Raw genomic sequence first — 5,450 nt, 5'->3', positions numbered from 1 at the left:
CTATGATCAGCTGTTCTGCGGCAAGGAGAAGGCACTGTGGGGGGAGGAGGAGGATTGAGGGTGGGGCGCACTCCGGCGAGGGGTGGAGTGGGAGTGGGAAGAGGTGGGGTGGAGGTTGGGAAAGGAGACGGAGTGGGAGCAGGGCCTAGGTTGAAGCAGGAGTTCTGCACCCTCAGGGAAATCCCAAAGTGGGCGCCTCTGGTAAAATGAGTTAATTAGTGTCTCCAGCCAGTCCCTGGTGGAGGGATGGCCACATCACAAAACTCACCCTCAAAACTGGCATCCTTTTTGCTAATCCCAGCACAGACCTCAAGAAGTGAATGAGCATGGAGACTGAAATATTCTCACGCCCTTACAGGTGTTCCCTGCAGGTCAATATTGAGACACAATGGCAGAGCATTTCAGGAACATGTGCACTGCAACTGCCTGTGCCAAACCAGTTCTATGGAAAAATAGAGCACTTGGGTCATGAATCAGCAAAGTACTTAAAGTTAAGTACATTCTTTGCTGAATAGGGGGTGGATTTAAGGATGTGCCTAAAATTAAGAACGTACGTAGTTCAGTGCTTTGCTGAATCAGGACCTTAATCTGTGCTCAGTCCAACATTTCCCAAAACTGCTACATTTACTGTTTAAAAAAAATTTCAGAATGATTGACTCGGACCTTTCTGAGACCACATCAGTTGCTGCTCATGCTGAGAGTTGTAGTGTAAACACATCACTTCAACAACCATTGAAGAGTGATGAACAGCCTTCTGGCTTTTTCTTGTTTTAATGATATCTAATGTTGTAGTAATAAATATTGTAATTGTTTTGGAACTTAAAAAGTATGAGTCCCATATATTATAAAAAAGAACGGATAGGTAGTAGTGAGTCACAAATAATTTTTCTTGGAGTTTTAGTGATACATGTCATGTTATATAGGTTATTGTCCAATGGAACCATTGATAACACAGATGGTGGCAATGATTGCATACTCTGTTATCATAACAAAAAGTCAAACTGCATCGATTTGACATCAGAAAGCTATAATCCTCTGACTTGTCATCAAAATGGTAGATTATGGCTTTTTTAAAATAGACCTTCTAGACATGTCAGTTACATGAAGTCCTGGAATTTTAGTTCAGATGACCTTATTCAAATATTGAACTGAAGAGTTTTTAAGAGGCTTTTATCTATACTATTAAATATTTTCAAAAATTGTTAAAAAATATCTGAAACTTTAAAATGCTGATTGGATACATGTATATTTTATACCATTAAAATAATTGATTCCTTTTGATGGGTCTGGCAGTATCATAAACCACAGGGATTTTTTAGATGCAGCAAATGATTTTTAAAATTACAGAGATAGACTGTATAAACAAAGAAGTAAGTTTCTAAAAGTATAAAGAAAATGCAAATGTTAATAAACAAGATAAGTGATGTGAATTTTTGAATAAAAATAAAACAACATTAAAAGTCTGTTTTTTGTTGGTACTCTATTATTTTAAACATATAAATTAAAATCAAGGGGAGCTTGATGGTTCAGGGGACTGGTAAAAGATACAGGATGAAATCATCCCTGTGCAGAAAGCTTGTACAAACCCCATGCTTAAGTTTCAGCAGTGCATAATGGTGTGCTTGACTTCTGCACAAGGGTGAATTTCACCCAGTGGCTTTTTTACTTTTATATACATTTTTCAAATCCGCACAAGTTTCTAGCAATCAAAATGTTTTACTTCAGATGAGTCCAAGCCACCAAATTTAGATCTGGGTCTCAATTCTGATCTCTGCAAAGTCATGTATGTTCAGATCAAAGTTTGGCCTGCCTGACCCCCTAATGGGGTTTGAAAATTCAGATCCTGATATGAATTTGGATTCCAAACCTGCCTGAAGTAGAGAATTGTTTGGGTCTGGGGGTCTGATCAGTTCCAGTATGATGATGACTTGGTAGCCTGTGTGAAAAGAATGTGTCCATGTAATGATACCCACTATTACCATGTGGTGGACCACAAGGACTGAATTAGCATGAAGGCAAACTATACTACTCATCTCCAGAGATAGTGCCTCTAGAATAGGGTTTGTTGAAATCCATTAGTGGGACATAGTGTGGGAGATTTTAACACTCCCTGAACGGGTACTGCATCTGTTCTATAGACTTCATTTCACTTTAAAATTAATATCCATCTAAACTGTACATACCTTTATTTGGATGTCTGGTAACATGTACGCAGCCATTCAATCTTCACTCAGTTCTGGGGAAGGTGAAGGAATGGCTGGCTGTGAGTTTTGGAGTTTGGTGCTGATGACAGCTTTTTTTTTTTTTTTTTTTTTGTTAGTTACTGATCTTATAATTTCCTTTTAAAAATGCTCACTGAGGCATCTGGACCTATTTATATCAGTGTATGATAACAGTAACAGCATGGACAAAAAGTCAGTTCTAAAGGAAATGAAACTTAATCCACTCAACCTACCTCTTTCAAACAAAGGCCTGAGGAGCAGCTCCTCTCAGCTGGTGAAAATTGTCATAGTGCCATTCACTTTACTGGCACTCTGACAATTTAATCAAGCTGTGGATCTGCCCCCAAGGTGAATAGATAATCCCTGCACTGTGACCTGAAGGTCAACAAACTAGAATGTTGTAATATTAGCAGGAGAAGCAAAATCCAGAGACAAAAGACTCCACTGAGAATGGTCTGCTTCCAGACTCTCATTCTGATGAGAATGTTGTTCACAGTGCAGCCCAAAAGGACTCATAGTACCTTGTAGATTTTTGTTGGGTTTATATCCTTGATCAAGGAATTAGGTGCTGACATATCTTTGCGGATGTAAGCCTAACTTAGCAATTTGTTTAGATGGAAATTTTAATTATACCTCATATTGTTACTTCACCATTCCTGTATATTTACAGATGAGAGATTATCTGACCGGAGAGAGAAATCCCATCCTAAATTTATGCTCAAATTAAAGATGATTTTAGCTAGAAATTGAGGTAAAGGCAAAAGCCCGTTGTTAGAATCGAGTCCCTAATAAAATACAAAGCACACTTCATGCACAATTTAATAAAATCTCCTTTATTATGTATCAGGAGACATCTCATCCAAAATGACTAATTCAAAGGAAATAAATACATTCAAGCATCTAATGATACCAGCTAAAACCAGAATATTTTATTATGCCATTGTAAGAAAAGTCTACTGTGATGTGGCTACAGAAGCTCAAAGAAATTCAAAAGATGGAATCAGTTACCATCAAATTAAAACTCTGGTAGGAAATATTTTTAGAAAGATAGACTCTACTTTGTTCATTGTTTAATTGTGTAAATCTAAGGCAGTCAAATACATAACCAATTTTATTTATTCTATCAGCTAGAGGTTAAAATTAATTGAGGCTGTTCCACTTCATTACCTTGTGGCAGTCCCTTCTGAAAAGAAAAAAAGGAATATTTATTCATCTCAAGTAATCAGCATCTTGTTTTATATCATCTCTGAGGCAGTCTTGAGTGGAGTTTCCAGAAAGTATTTTGTGATAGAGCCTTTACATTATGTTAAATACATTTTTAAAAAGATAAATTTTGCATTATCTTATGGGGGAATGTTTATTGTTGCAGTTTTCCACTAATCTGGTGGCAGCTAATTCCTCATGTAAGGAGTCAAACTATAGCACACTGGGCTGTATATTCCTCCAAGGGAGAAGAGAACTTCTGTTTGTTTGGTGTAATTTACCTATTCTGAATTTACCTTTTGTTCATACAGCCCTCGATCCTGCAACAGGATCTGTATGAGCTGTGGATCCTTGCACCTGTGCAGTGCCCCATTGATTATAATGGATCTGTGCACTGGATTGCAAGAGAGAGGCTTGGCACTGCAAACTCTTGCAGCGGCAGACCTGTCTTAGTCTTTGAATGTAAACACCTAGCACACTTTTGGGCACTGTGAGGGAATGCGGAGACACAAAAGACAATTAACTGCTTAACTACCCTTCATTTTAAATGAGAGCCAGTGCCCAGCCCAACTGCCCTTTGTGCCTTGGGAAATCTCCTCCAGTGTAAATAATAAACATGTACAGCAATTGTGTACTGCCATGTACCTCGATGGTACTGCATACATTGTTTGCTCAAACTTTTTTGGAAAATTCACCTCTGGGTTGAGATGAAGCACAAAACATTTTGGTTTCTAATGGAACGAATGTGCCCAAGTTCCAATCTAAGGGGATGGGGCTAGAGTGGCAGTAGGGAGCATTGCTCATGCTTGGTAGGATAACGAAGTAAGTATTTATGTCTTAATCCCGACTCTTGTCTGTTAGGCTGATCTTCCTGCCTATGGAAAGTAGAGATGAGAGAGCGGGGGAGGCTGGAGTAGAGAGGCCAGGCCCAGGAAGCGGGATGGTGACGGCAATGGGGCTTTGGTTCCTGTCCCTCCCCTGATGTGATCTCCGCGCCTCCCACCCGAGCTTGCTCCTCGTCTGACATGGCTATCAGGGAGGGCTCCCCGGCCGACTCGTGGAAGGACCTGCTGGAGGTCTCCTTGCCCCCCTGGCAGGAATGCCCCAGCAAGCCCCTGCAGGCCAAGAGAGCCTGGCTCCTGTACGAGAGCAGGAAGCGAGGCATGTGGAGAGCTGTCTGCTGCTCAGCCTCTTTGCAAAGGAGAATCTGAACAGCATGACCGAGTGGCAGCTGAACCTCTATGGCGGTCTGATCAATGAGCCCAGCAACAACTGGGATATTGACTACTGGGCAACAAAAGCAAAGCCCACCCCGGAGGTGTTTGAGAATGATGTCATGGTGATGCTGAGAGAGTTCACCAAGGAGCAGAGGCTGCGGCAGCCGGACCTGGAGTACCTCTTCGAGCCCTCATGGTGAGGTACCCTGTCTGCTCCAGGATCCTCTTCTCATCCCTAGCAGCAGAGGCTGAGGTGCCTAGACCTATTTGGCAGCCTGCAGTGCTGTGGTCCTGGCTCCTGGAATCCTCCACTTGGTGGTTGCTGCTACCCAGGTTTCCAGACCCCACTGAATAAAGTTTCAAGCACTATCTCTGACTGTGGGATTTTCTACGTGGATTTGTGCCACTGTTGTACGGGTGCAACAGTCCACCTCAGAAGTGGCTGCATTTCAGTGGCACTGTATGTATATAGTTTATAGAGCATCTTGGTGCAAGAGAAATAGAAGGTGATAGCATTAAAAAAAAAAGAGTAGAGATGATTCTAAATGGCAGAGTTCAGCGCCATGGTTTTGGCCCAGCACATTACGCACGTGCCCAATTCTGAACACACGAATCCTCTCGCTGGCCTTTCACAGGAATACGAGAGTGTTTGAAGCGATGCCTGGAGCTCAGCCCTTGGTTAGATTGGGGTCCAAACTCAGTTCCTGGGGTCCTCCGGGGTCTTGGGACCGGGGCGCAGCTTCATCCCATGGATCAGTGGTGAAGTTGCCTTAGGGTGGGTGGGGATCCAGCGTTTCACCCTGGCCTA

At 41.9% G+C, this 5,450-nt stretch overlaps 1 pseudogene; it reads left to right on the top strand.

Moving 5' to 3' along the window:
• The first annotated feature begins 4,365 nt into the window (after positions 1 to 4,365).
• LOC127047402 (succinate dehydrogenase assembly factor 2, mitochondrial-like) lies at positions 4,366 to 4,842 on the top strand (annotated as a pseudogene).
• The last annotated feature ends 608 nt before the right edge of the window (positions 4,843 to 5,450 follow it).

This window comes from Gopherus flavomarginatus, chromosome 3, assembly GCF_025201925.1.
Source record: "Gopherus flavomarginatus isolate rGopFla2 chromosome 3, rGopFla2.mat.asm, whole genome shotgun sequence".
Lineage (NCBI taxonomy): Eukaryota > Metazoa > Chordata > Testudines > Testudinidae > Gopherus > Gopherus flavomarginatus.
Note: the sequence above shows the minus strand (reverse complement) of the source record. Positions and strands in the feature narration are given on the sequence as shown.